Source organism: Phoenix dactylifera, chromosome 15 (assembly GCF_051530095.1).
Source record: "Phoenix dactylifera cultivar Ajwa chromosome 15, Ajwa_hap1_PhDact_Kaust_v1.1, whole genome shotgun sequence".
Classification (NCBI taxonomy): Eukaryota; Viridiplantae; Streptophyta; class Magnoliopsida; order Arecales; family Arecaceae; genus Phoenix; species Phoenix dactylifera.
The window spans coordinates 9,516,659-9,531,142 of NC_143204.1; the positions used below are offsets into that span (position 1 = coordinate 9,516,659).

Genomic DNA, 14,484 nt, shown 5'->3' on the forward strand with positions numbered 1-14,484 from the left:
AAGGAATGCTCATATTAGTCTCACAAATGTGCCAAATATATTATGCTTGTTTTGCTTTTCCTAAAAATTGGAGTATTTGCCTTTACTTAGATTTTACTTTCCTTGAATAATTGTTCATTTTCTTTTCTTTATCTCTCTCTCTTTTTGTTATTCTCAAGTAATTTACATGAAAGAGCAGAATAAAGAAATAATCTTGTATATCATATAGATGTATATCATGCAAACAACATTTTCATTATGCTCAAGGATTCATATCTTCTCACAAGTTATTTTAAATCAAAATTTTAAGCATAAACTTGTATATTTCATGGTTATTATATAGGCAAAAAAATATTTTAGTTTGAGCAAACCATGAAACAATTTCTAAAACCATAAGTCAATTAATACATATATAGACATGATATCAAGAAATTAATAATTAAAAATTTTAATCATGCCACAATGAGATTTAAGTTATTGACTTTGCTCAGCTAATTTATGAGAGAGGTATCTAAAATTACCGATTCATTCTACATTCTTCAAGTCAAACTAGATTTCTTATGTATGAACTTTTGGCTGAAGAAGGTCCTCTTTCTTGTTTGCATGTGAATGTTTATTGTATCTTACGTGGAGGTGTCCTTCAAGTTGAAATCTCTCATTTTCTTGCTCAAGGATCTTGCATTATTAACAAAATCCTTTTCTTTCTTGAAAGAAAGTCATTAGTTTCTTCAAGATACAAAACATTCATACAACATTTTTCTCAAATAGATGACTCAACATAAGATATGAGAATAGTTGAAAGTTGAGTCATTTTACTCAAGAGATTGCCTAAATATAAGCAAGCACATATCACTTGAACTAAAGAGATAGTTTCATTAACCAAGATGGTTCAGGGACAAGCATGTGAGGTAATAGAAAGATTTATCAAGATCAAATCAATTTCTAATTTTTAAAATTAATTTAGCTTAAATTCTATTTTCTTAAGATAATTATCAATAAGGTATACAAGTTAAGTTTTGATCAAATTGTCTTAAGTAGTTATTTCTATTAAAAATTTGATTATGGCTCAGATTGTGATGTAAAAGCAAAATGATAAACTATGTTCTCAATAAAAGATCTAGTTTTGATAAGAATAGTATGAATTGATATTTCTGCAACTAGTATCTTTTCACTTGAGTATTTTATATGCATTGTTTGAAGAGTAATATCCAAAGAAATATTTGTTTTATCATATTTGGTATTATTTTCATAAGAACATATCAAGCATAACATGTATGACTGAAAGATATAAAAGATATGCAACGTATCATTTTCTATTTTTCAGAAGATCAAAAGAAGTTTTCATCAAAAATAGATCCAATAGAAACCATATATATGACACGCAACGATGATAGCTTTTAACAAAAATCATTTAAGTAGATGACTATCATACAGCATTGTCTTTTTTATTTTTTCAAGGATTCTATTAACCGTATTTTACTTACGATGTTCTTGGTGCAGAACCAATTGTATTCAATATTATTTTCTGTACACAACTTAATAAAAAATTGGTTTTCAAAACTATGTCATGATACTTCTTTATTTTCATAGTTTGCAAATCTTTTTCATTTGAACCCTTTTTATGAGTTTGTGCCAACGCAGAAAATATTTCAATTTAAGTGCCAAAAACAAAACTAATGTAAGCCTCTGAAGACTTAGTGATGGGGACAACATCTTTAGATTGATTTTTGTTTGTTTTCTTAGTTAACATGCATAGCAAACTTTGACCTTACAGAAGATAATCTAAGTAAACCAATGACAAGGTCTTTTGAAATTAGGTCCATACTAGCATAAGTTAACTTTATATGCCAAAAAAATCTTTGATATTAGTATTTATAATGCATATTAAGTACATATTCTTATGTCTATGATTAATAGAAGATAATGCCTTGGATAAGAACTCTCAATCAAGCATATAGAAAATTCATAGAGTTATTTTAGGAGAATTAATTTACCAAATTATCCATCTATAAGTAAAGCATAATAAAAAAAGATGGAGTGATTTGGATAACTTTTCTTTTCATACCAAAAGTATCACTTATATCACAAAAATGATTAAAACTTGCAAATTATGTTTTAATCAACTAATAAAATAATTTCAATATGAGAAGATGCAAGAATTACTTATTTTATTATTTCTTTTCATTTTAAACACTCTTTTTAATTACATTTTAAATTCAATTCTTTAACACGTGTCTAGAGCACCCATTGTTCAGATAATATCTTTTATTAGAACCTTAGATAGCTAGACACATCTGCTGAAAAATAATCATATTTTCAACTAAGGAACCCAAGCTCTTTTGGGTCCTTGCAGGTTAGCTATAATTGTTCCTTTTGGAATCCATATTTTCTTAATAGCTATTTTGTCCATAGGCTTGCAGATTTTAGGATTATAAGGAGTGTATTTATGCATCCTCTTGTTAAATTTAACAAACATAGATCTAACATGAATAGTAGATAAATCTTCAGTTTTCTATTTTTGCCTTTTAGGTACATCAAATTTGTAATGTACAGATTTAGGAACAACAGAAGAGATTTTGCTTAGATTTTGTTCATGTTTATCATTATTATAAGAATCTGTTTAAAATAATTAGAAACTGTTTTAACAAGCATATTTTTGAAAGATTTTTGGATGCACCAAGGCTGATATCCCAATCCAACTTTATCAAATTCAGCCCTTTGATTATTTATCATTAGGTTCAACTTTTCAGAGCTGAAAGTAAATCTTTCAACAATAGGTTTCAATTTTTCATTTACTAGGATTTTCTTTTCATTCTTCAGGTTCTTATTTTTACAAATGAGTTTCTTATGTTCTTTCATTAGATCAAGAAATACATCATGTAACTCATCAAGTGTAAAATTATTTTCAATTTTATCATACACTTCATATTCAGAAGAGGAGACACTTTGTGTTTCAATACATACCTCATCCTTGTGTGCCACAAGGCAAAGATTTTCAATATCAGCTTGCCTCTCATCTTCTTCAGAGCTAATTTCAGATTCACTAAAATTGTTAGTGCTTTCATATTTAGCCTCTAGCATATCCCATATATCTTTAGCAGTTATGCAAGAAGATATGCAATTAAACTCATTCTCATCTAATGCACAATATAGCAGCTTCATTGCTTTTGAATTTTGTTCAATCGTTTCCTTATCATGATTAGTGCTTGTGTGTGGCCCAGTGACTATAATACTCCATAAATCATAGTTATATGCTTGAATGAAAATGCGCAAGCGTGCTTTCCAATGTATGTAGTTTATGCCACTAAATAGTGGAGGTCTATTAATAAATTGTCTCTCTTCTAGAAAACTATTTATTTGAGTTGTCATGATCTTTGGCTCTTTGACGGTTAGGTCAAAATCACAAGGTAAACGGCTAGTTTCTTCAATCCAACGGTCAGGAAGGACTATTTGGAGGTTGGAGAAGTATTTAAGAGGGAGTATTCATCAGAGAAAGTAAGCTTGGGAAAATACATCAAGTGCATTCAAGAGAAAACCCTAGCAAGGCAAGCTTCATTCAATTGCTTCATTCCAAGAGCCAAAAGAAAGTGGTTGAGCAGATTTCAAGAAACATTAAGAGCTCCACCAACCCTTGAAGAGTGAAGCAATCTTGACAAAGAAGAGAAGAGCCTTATTAAAGGGATAACTATATTCTAAACTCTTCTTTGTTGCTCATAATTGTTTTATTTGCTCATTTAGGAGCTTTCATTCTTTACTTATTTATTCTTGTTGTAAGATTTGTTGGTAAGCCCGTAAAACCAACATTGTAGGTTGGTAAGCCCGTAAAACCAACGTAGGTTGTTGGTAAGCCCGTAAAACCAATGTAGGTTGTTGGTAAGCCCGTAAAACCAACGTAGGTTGTTGGTAAGCCCGTAAAACCAACGTAGGTTGTTGGTGAACCCGTAAAACCAATTGTGAAGGTTCGTTGGTGAGCCCGTAAAACCAACATAGGTTTTTGATGATCCCAAAAAACCAAAGTGTAAAGATTTTTGGATTGTGAGCTCGGAAAATAATCCAACTGTAATCCGCGGAATTATAGTGCATTCCCAAGGGGTCGCTTGGGGAGTGGACGTAGGTGCTTAGGAGAGCACCGAACCACTATATTTCTTGTATGTTTGCATTGTTGTTGCCCAAGGTGACAAGCCAAGAGGGGGGGGTGAATTGGTTTCTTTTAATTTTAACTATCTTACTTGTGTTAAATGATGAGTTAGTGAACTTAAACAAATCACAATACAAACAACAAGAAGTATAGTGGTTCGGTGCTCTCCTTAGCACCTACGTCCACTCCCCAAGCGACCCCTTGGGAATTCACTATAATTCCGCGGATTACAGTTGGATTATTTTCCGAGCTCACAATCCAAAAACCTTTACACTTTGGTTTTTTGGGATCATCAAAAACCTATGTTGGTTTTACGGGCTCACCAACGAACCTTCACAATTGGTTTTACGGGTTCACCAACAACCTACGTTGGTTTTACGGGCTTACCAACAACTTACGTTGGTTTTACGGGCTTACCAACAACCTACATTGGTTTTACGGGCTTACCAACAACCTACGTTGGTTTTACGGGCTTACCAACCTACAATGTTGGTTTTACGGGCTTACCAACAAATCTTACAACAAGAATAAATAAGTAAAGAATGAAAGCTCCTAAATGAGCAAATAAAACAATTATGAGCAACAAAGAAGAGTTTAGAATATAGTTATCCCTTTAATAAGGCTCTTCTCTTCTTTGTCAAGATTGCTTCACTCTTCAAGGGTTGGTGGAGCTCTTAATGTTTCTTGAAATCTGCTCAACCACTTTCTTTTGGCTCTTGGAATGAAGCAATTGAATGAAGCTTGCCTTGCTAGGGTTTTCTCTTGAATGCACTTGATGTATTTTCCCAAGCTTACTTTCTCTGATGAATACTCCCTCTTAAATACTTCTCCAACCTCCAAATAGTCCTTCCTGACCGTTGGATTGAAGAAACTAGCCGTTTATAGCCGTTGGAAGTCCAAAAAGTACTTCTGTACAACTAGCCGTTATGCTTCTGCCCGTGCTTGGGTCGACCCAAATTTTTCTGGGGTTGACCCAAACTACTGTTCATCAGACTTGGGTCAGCTCAAGCTTTTCTTGGGTCGGCCCTCTCAGAAAATCCAGAACCTTGTATTTCAGCCTTCCTTCACTTGGGTCGACTCAACTCTTTTTGGGTCGACTCAAGGATTAGTTGGGTCGACTCAATTTTCACTTGGGTCGACCCTCTCAGGGATTCCAGAGACTTGTTTTCTTGACATTTCAATCTGGAGTCGACTCAACTTTTTCTAGGGTCGACTCAAGGTTGGGTCGACCCAAGGTTGGGTCTACTCAAGTTCAGTTAGGGTCGACCCTCTCAGGGATTCCAGAGACTTGTTTTCTTGAGGCTTTAGGATGGGGTCGACTCGACTTTCACTTGGGTCGACCCAAGTACTGTTCATCCGTGCCATAAGTGCTAGAATGTGCCAGAATGTTTCTTGATGTGCCGGGATCGACTCCACCTCTTTTAGGGTCGACTCCTACTTTGTGCCAAGTGTTTCAAAGGCGTGCCAAACGTATCGGGGTCGACTCCAAACTAATTGGGGTTTTCTGCACTTTGAAGGTTAGTTATGCACATTGAAACAACAATATGATATTCCAAGCAAATTATGATGCATGGCACAATAAAGTTTCATACCCTTAACAGTGGAAATTACCGAATTGCCCTTTTAGGTATTTTTAACGTGAAACTTTGTCAAAATGAATTCTTGAGCTTTCTACCATTCTCTATTACAAATTTTATGTCGTTTATCAATCTTGAGAGTGGTTTTGACCATATAATCCTAATGTATCATGAGTGTATCGAGGGTGTGCCATTTATCAATGATGTATCAAGTTAATTTGTATTTCTAATTTGATATAGCCTCAATGATTGTGTTAATCATCAAAATAACATTATCATCCTCAATCAACTATATAAACATTCAAGGAAGAAAGAAGCGATACATACTCAATATATTCTTGATACACTCTTTTTGTGCGTTTAAAACAACTCTCAAGAATTCATCTAAGGATAAATTTATTAGAAGAACTTGAGAAAAAAAACCTAAATCTCAATTTAACAAAGTTAAGAGTGAAGTTTCATTGTTAAGGGGCAATTCTATCTCTTTACTAGTCAAAGAGATGAAATTTTTTATGTGCCAAGCATTCAAAATTAATTGCAATATTTTTATTGGTCTCATGTGTTAAACTAACCTTAAGATGCAGAATATCAGAGTTATAGTCGACCCCAGAAGAATTGGAGTCGACCCTGGCACAATCTGATACATTTGGCACACTTTGACACGCTTGGCACAGGGCTCAGGTCGACTCTAGAAAAATAGGCACAGTACTCAGGCCGACCCCACTCGACCCCAAGAAACTTGGAGCCGACCCCACTTGGGTCGACCCTAGAAAAGCTCGGGCCGACCCCAGCTTCAGCCTTCTGAAATTAAAATACAGCTTTCTAAAAATTATTGAGAGGACCGACCTCAAGTCTTCTTGAGCCAACCCCAGGAAGCCTTGAGCCGACCCCAGGAAGCCTTGAGCCGACCCCAGTGGAGCCGACCCCAGCTTGAGAACTCAAAAAACATATCTCTGAAATTTCTGAGAGAGCCGACCCCACTGTAGCTTGGGTCGACCCCACTGTAGCATGGGTCGACCCCAAGAAAGCATGAGTCGATCCCAACCTGAAAAGTTAGAAAAACAAGCTTCTGGATTTTCTAAGAGGGCTGACCCCAGCAGGGGCCGACCCCACTGTAGCAGAAGTTGACCCCAGAAAAGCTTGAGCCGACCCCAGCACGGGTGACAGCCCAATGGCTAGATCTGCAGAATTATTTTTTAAGTCTCCAACGGCTATAAATGGCTACTTTCTCCATTCCAACGGTAGAAAAGTGATCTTTGGAGGTTGGAGAAGTATTTAAGAGCCACTATTCATCAAAGGAAGGCATCTTGGTGAGGATCTAAGTGTGCATTCAAAAGAAAAAAAATCCAAGAAAGTTCAATATATTGCTTCAAGTTCAAACCCAAAAGAAGTTTGTTGAGAAGAATTTAAGTACCTTCAAGAGCTCAACCAATCCATTGAAGAGTGAAGCAATCTCAGCGAAGAAAAGAAAAGCGCCTTCAAAGAGATAACATTTTTCTTTTCTTCTCCTTAATGCATATTTGTTTTATTTGCTCATTAAGGAGCTTTATACTTTGATTTACTTATCTTGTTGTAAGGTTTGTTGGTAAGCCCGTAAAACCAACATATAGGTTTGTTGATGAGCCCGTAAAACCAATGGTGTAGGTTTGTTGGTGAGCCCGTAAAACCAACGGTTAGCTTACTTGGTGATCCCGTAAAACCAATTGTAAAGGTTTTTGGATTGTGAGCCCGGAAAACAATTCAACTGTAATCCGAGGAATTATAGTAAATTTCCAAGAAAATGCTTGGGAAGTGGACTTAGGTGCTTTGGGGTGCACCGAATCACTATACTTGATTATGTTTGCATTGTGTGCTTCTTGATTTATTTCTTTTACTTAAGCAATTGCTCTAGCTTAAATTCTAAAAGTGACTTAATCACAATTGTTTAGAGCTTTACTACTATTGTTTCTACTGTACCTATATTATCACATAGGCCAAACCACATTCACTTAAAAAATTAATTTGAGGCATTAAAATTTAGAAAATCCAATTCATCCCCCCCCTCCCCCTTTTGGGTTGTCACCTTGGGCAACATAATTTTATTTTAATTCATGGAAGAAAGATAATTATCTATGGCAGTAAGCAACATGCAGTTTGTAGATTTACATGGATCATCTGTGCAAGAGGTGGCCATCAATCTTTTTTGTAATTGCAGGGGTAATTTCGGTCCAGTAGAACTCATTGCCTTAATTACTAGAGGCTACATTTGTAACTTCAAATATGATCTTTATCTCTATAATTAATAACAACTCCGAGCAGAATAATTCATGAACTTGAGAATCAGTGCATATCCAAATTCTATTGATTTTGGTATTACTGTTTGTTTATTAGCAAAATTGCTACAAATTCTATCAAACTATACTCCCATTTGGCCCTGAGCATTTAGTACTACAAATATTAATGGCATATAGATCGATATACTTTAATTGCAAACTTGGACGACATGAGAATAGTGCTACAACGTGTGATCGTGGGTATTAAAAGCTAGATTTGGTTTCCATCCCATTTGTTAAAGAGCATGAATCCTCCATGGTGTGCCGATTGCACTATAGAGTGCTGGATTATTCCGATGGCCGCTATCAAGAGATGGCTATCATACAATATAATTTTACATATCATATATAGCACGTTGTTGTTCATAGCTATACATCTCTTGATGGCAACAATAAAGTGTGGTACAATATTTTGCCGTGCAAACTGCACACCCAGGGGATCCTAGATCTTTGTTAAAACATGTAAGGAAAAGATGGAACAAATAGAAGGAACTAAAATCCCAGCCATATCACCATTTTTAACTACCTCCACATAGCTACCAAAAAAAAAAAAAACCTCCTAGATGTACAGCTAGTCCCTACCATTCCCTCTTCCCTTCTATGGAACACGGTGAATGGAGGTCCTTATTAGGTGATCAATGATGATATTTTGCTATTTCTTTATAAGGACCATAAAGATGTATGGCCCACGTATCATTGTTAACTATTCTCCAATTATGGAATTTCCATATGCCGTATTCTCTTTATATCTCCCTACACTCAAATCTTATTTGTTCGGTTGTTTAAAGTAAGTGCTAATTCCGTCGGAAAAAAAAAAAAAATAGGGAGTTAGTGCAAATGAGAGCAAATATTTTTTTTTGGGATATAAAGATTCCTTTTCACTTTTTTAGTAAATATGCAAAGATTGTGTTTGTATCGACTGATTCATCATGCATAAATCCTTACTAATGACCAAATTAATGCATACGCCTTTGCCCTCTTTATAAGACAGCACCTCCAGAAACTGGTCTTCGTCGAGGGAACAACAAATTCCAGACATGGTAATAGCCTAGGCCAGAGAGCTACTCCTCCCTCCTTACCATTCTTCCCTGTTTTCTTTTCTTTATTTGTTTTATTTTTGATGTAAATTGTGACATATTCTTTAGATTCCTCTACATGTGTCTCAGGCCATTGCAACAGTGGTCGCAATGTGGTTCTTAGCTCTTCGGTTTGTCTCTAGTAATCCAACTTACAATGTGGTTAGCTTTGGGGCTGTTGGAGATGGCGAATCAAATGATACACAAGTAAGAAGATATATTCCTTAGGCTGCATTTGGTTGCGATATTAAATGGATGAAGTATGGGATAAATTTATCCTAGTCATCACTGTTGCATGCTTTCTCATATTTTTCTATCCTACGACCAAAAGCAGCTTAAGACTAATTTGTACCACTCTATTATCTTAAGAAATAATTACAAGTGTTATTTGTATGTTACATGGCGGCAGTGTTTGAGTGGTCTTTACATAGTATTGTGCAACGCATCCTATATGCTATATGGGTCCCATTCTACTATGTACAAAGTTTTGTATTCAAACCTTAGATGGTTCGTTTTGTAGTGCTTGACATAGCAAGGGCTTGCATCATTTTTCAGGAATGAGTGATGACACTTCCACCATTACTTCTACACTTCTTTTTTTATGGCATCAATAGCTTTAATTTTCTATTCCATTCTCATATTCTTCTTCGGTGTTCAGATATCAGCATGCATTGCATGCTTGCATTTTAGCCAAATAGCTTCTATAGACATTCATACTCCAATATGGATAAATATATGAGAAGCGTGCCTGCATCGCTTACCTGTTGAATGAATTTTGAGAAGCAAGCACCCTATATAAATAGATGTAAAGAATTTTGTTATCATCGCAAGATTACTCACGATCATGCAATATGTTTCAAGGCATTCTCGGAAGCTTGGGTAGGAGCTTGCGCTGATTCTAATTATCCAATTCTTCTCCTCCCGGCAAAGAAGACCTTTTTATTGACCCAAATAACCTTTCGAGGCCCGTGCCAGTCTTGGATTAATGTCCAGGTAATACACAAAGCCCTTAAAAATTGTTTTGAGAGAGCAAGGGAGAGAGTGAGAGATGGAGAAGATATTCAAACACCAACTTAGTGAACCCAAATAAAATTCGGCAGATAATTTGTCATATATATGCAGGTTGATGAAAATATCGTAGCGCCAAACAAAGTGTGGACGAATGAGGTGGCAAACTTGCTTGAATTTCGAAATGTTAATAATCTTACAGTGGCCGGGAATGGCGAGATTGATGGCAATGGCGCCATTTGGTGAGCCTGCGTGGCAAAAAAGGTGACAAATATAAATATACTTCATCCCTATAAAAAATTGTATCATCTGACCAATTTGTCTGATTCTTTGGTTTCATCTGCCATCCTCTTTCACACTCCATAGGGATGCAAGAACCGCCCTAATGTGAGTATATATACAAACATCTTGCTTTCCATTTTATTCCTTTTTCTTAATAATAACTTTGAAGGTCATTAGTTTAGGCATTACATGATCGATACATATTGAAGAAATTTAATGGTAACTTTGTTGTCATTGACCTTAAATCAGCTGCTAGTATTCGTCGAGTGCAACGATGTTTGGGTGATCGGAATAAGGATGAAGAACGGCCCAACTAAGCATCTGAAAATAATCAGTTGTTCGCAGGTCCACGTGAGGGGGGTCGAAGTACGGGCACCAAGCGACAGCCCCAACACCGATGCCCTCCACGTCTCCCGGTCTCAGTTTGTGGAGCTCACCAACTGTACGGTCGGAATTGGTATACTTATTTACATGTGCAATTTTTCGTGTTTTCCAATGTTTTTTTTCCGCCCATGCACCGAACCAGGACTTTTGTTTCCTCCAAGGGGGCGGTTTTATCTTTGAGGTCACTTTTTGTAGTGGGCCGGCCTAGGGCAAAGTTACAGGAGGAATTTCTTTTCTTTCCATTTTGTCTGAGGCTTTTTTTATAGTGGGTCCTTTTTGAGCCGGGGTCTAAGACGACCGCCTAGTCACCTAAGGATTGGGCAGACTCTGAAAAAATCTCACATGAGTTTGTGCCTATTTAATATCGGAAGGTTATTTCATGATGTTTTTTTTTTTTTTTTCTTTTTACTAATAGCTTGGGTACATGATCTCCCTGTTCGTATGAAATGGTTGCAGGAGATGATTGCGTACTGTTGGGCCAGGCTCCGCGGACATTAACATCACCCACATCACATGTGGGCCTGGTCATGGCCTCAGGTTTGTCATTATGAATATTGATAAATACACAATACATAAATACATACATATATATATATATATATTTGTATTAGAGCTGATCATAGGTCTGGCTCGAAGCTTGATTAAAAATAAATAGAGTTTAGGCCCCGAAACCCGGCTCGTGATCAGCTCTAGTTTGTATATACACATATGTATGTGTACATGTATATATATATATATATATATATATATATATATATATATATATATATATATATATATATATATATATATATATATATATATATATATATATATATATATATATATATATATATATATATATATATATATATATATATATTTGTATCCCAAGTGCTAAAAAAGTATAGTAATATACTTTGTCATTTCGAAATCCATAACAAACTTAAGAAAAAGTACTTGTTCGAGTTTGGGATCTCTTAGTTTAAGTTTGGAAGGGTTCAGTTTGGTCACCATGCACCAAAAGCCATCAATCCACGAAAGATGATTGAATAGTGATGGACATGTATTTTATGAGGGTCATACCATTTGCATGCACTAATTATTCCCTGTTGATTGATGCATAGACAAGAATAGGTAATTATACTATACCCTTTAAATAAATCTCAATCAGCTATATGTGTTGGATTTAGACCCATGCTTATCCCATTTGTTTAATAATTAGTCTAGCCTAATATACCAATGTTAATATTGAACTTTCTTCAACTACATTCTGGCTAAGATGAGCCCATTTTTATATTTATAGTTTCTATAATTCAAGAATTTAGCTTAGTAATTAAAAATTTAATTCGCTACTCCAAATTATGAGCTAATCTGCTCCTCTTGCAGCAACTAATTAAGGCGTTAAGATAATTAATTCCTTGTGTCCTTCACAGCATTGGAAGCTTGGGACCCAACTCCGCGGTCGAACGAGTTCATTTTTCTGATAGTTCTGTTTTAGGCGCTACCTCAGGTGCGAGGATTAAGACATGGCAGGTAAAGGCGTTATCCAAGCTCCAGTCAAACACCATTGCATATGCCCTTCCATGTTCATGTATTTGTTTTTCTTAAGAGAACAATAATTTTTTCTTTATGACCCACATGTGGATTCAATTTTAATATATATATGCAATTAGCACATATTTTATGCTAGAATTTTTTAATAGAACTCCTTATCAAACAGCTGACAAAGGGGATGAGAGGTTGTCTATTCCTATTAATTCTTCACATGTAACCCTTTTACCAATGAGTTGCTTACGCTCTTTAATGTTACAAATAACTAGTTTGAGCTTCTAATAATCACAACAATTGCTAGGTTGAGATCTAGAATATATGTAGCTTAAACATGAAATGATAGCATTAAAGAGTATGAATTTACATTAGTTCTGAAGCTCCCAAATATGGAATTTAGAAATATAGAAGATATGGTATTATGGCTAATAAACAATTAATTTAGGGTCTCAAGAATTTCTTAGTATGATAGTCCTTTATGTATTGCGTAACACATATGCATGAGATATTGATTTGTATTAGAATATAACACATTTTTGCATTACATTGTACAGGAAGCATCAGGTTATGCAAAAGATATCTCATTTGAGCGTATTAACTTTACCTCTGTGGGCGTCCCCATACTTATTGATCAATACTATTGTCCTGGTCAGCAATGCAAGCCAAAGGTATGGGCTTCTTACTACTACACATTTGTCAAAGCATGTGTATGCATGCCTCCACACATTATTTATGCTTGTGCTGAGATGTACAATGTCTACACTTTCTTGAAGTGTACATACATTAGATAAACCACATCCATGTTCAAGTATTCCACCACCATCAACTAGAAAGTAAAAACCAACTCTAAAATTTATTGGATGCTGCTATGTTCTGTTTTATACTTTCAAAATGTTTCCTTGTCATAAAGAGAAGCATAACATATAATCCTTTGGCTATCATTTTCGTATCTAGGCTCATGTAGTTTGTATTCCACATAATCAGGCTTGTATATTTACACAATTTTGTATATATGTGTGTGTGTGTGTGTGTGTGTGTGTGTGTGTGTGTGTGAAGATAGAGAGACAATGAACAAAAAAAATGGCTGGTTCAATATCAACAGCTGGGATCAATTGGAACTAAACATCAGATTGCAGCCAATTTAGGGAATGAACAATGCATTAGGTGACAAATATAGTCCCAAAAACTTACTACATTTATCAAAATACATGGCAGAGTCCCTCACGGCATGAACCAAAAATGAATTAAACTACATCATGATCGAACAGTAATTTATGCATTTCTTGTACAACAATTCTTCAAATTGCTAATAGTTTTTCATCAATTTTTGTCTATAATTGCATGAAAAAAAGAATACCTCCAATGTTGCAATAAGGGACATCCGATTTGTTGATTTATATGGAACTTCTAGCCGAAAGGAGGCTATCAGCATCAAATGTAGCAAAGAAGTACCATGCAAGAACATTTTTATGAAGGATGTTAACTTACTCTGGAAACATGGAAGTTCAGCAACATACAACTGCAGCAATGCCTATGGTAGCACGGAGGGAGTGGTCATCCCAAAAGTTTCCTTCTTGCTTTAGAATGTTACATGTAACATCTATTATCCTTTTCTTATGTTGTACCAACGACTTCAATGATGGTACATACTAGTTTTCTAGGTGATAATGCTCTTTGATGGCCACAATAATAGATAACATTGCAGCTTTCTAATTTTTTATGAGGAGTACTATGTGAAGCCTTCTCTCTCTCTGAGAAAAGGTCCATTAACCTATGATCTTTATCTTGTGACATATGAAGAAAACTAGGAACAAGGGACTTTCTAAATTCTCAAAGGATTTTCATCTCAAGACATCATGAGGTCTCTCTATTTAATAAAAAATGTATTAGGCTATGATATCATCATAGCCTAACATGGAGGAAAATGGGTGACATGGAGCCTTCCAAGTTGTATTTCTCGGAGAAGATAGGACAGTGGGAGAAGGTCCCCTAATTAGTGAGATAACAGATTTTAAAAAAGTACAGACAGCATTGTTTTACTAAGCTACTTAATTTTGCAAGCGATTGAAAAAAAAGAGCTATATTTAAGAAATTTGGCTAACTAAGTTACAAAGTATCAAATATAAAGTCCGTCTACCAAGACCCAAACCACGAACTCAAATAGGTCGGCAGATCTTCATGTTCTGCTGCACATCACG

The 14,484-nt window shown here is 35.4% G+C and overlaps 1 pseudogene; it reads left to right on the top strand.

The window, feature by feature from the left end:
* The window catches only part of LOC148699852 (polygalacturonase-like), a 90,014-nt pseudogene extending 76,145 nt beyond the window's left edge, over positions 1-13,869 (top strand).
* Positions 13,870-14,484: the final 615 nt, after the last annotated feature.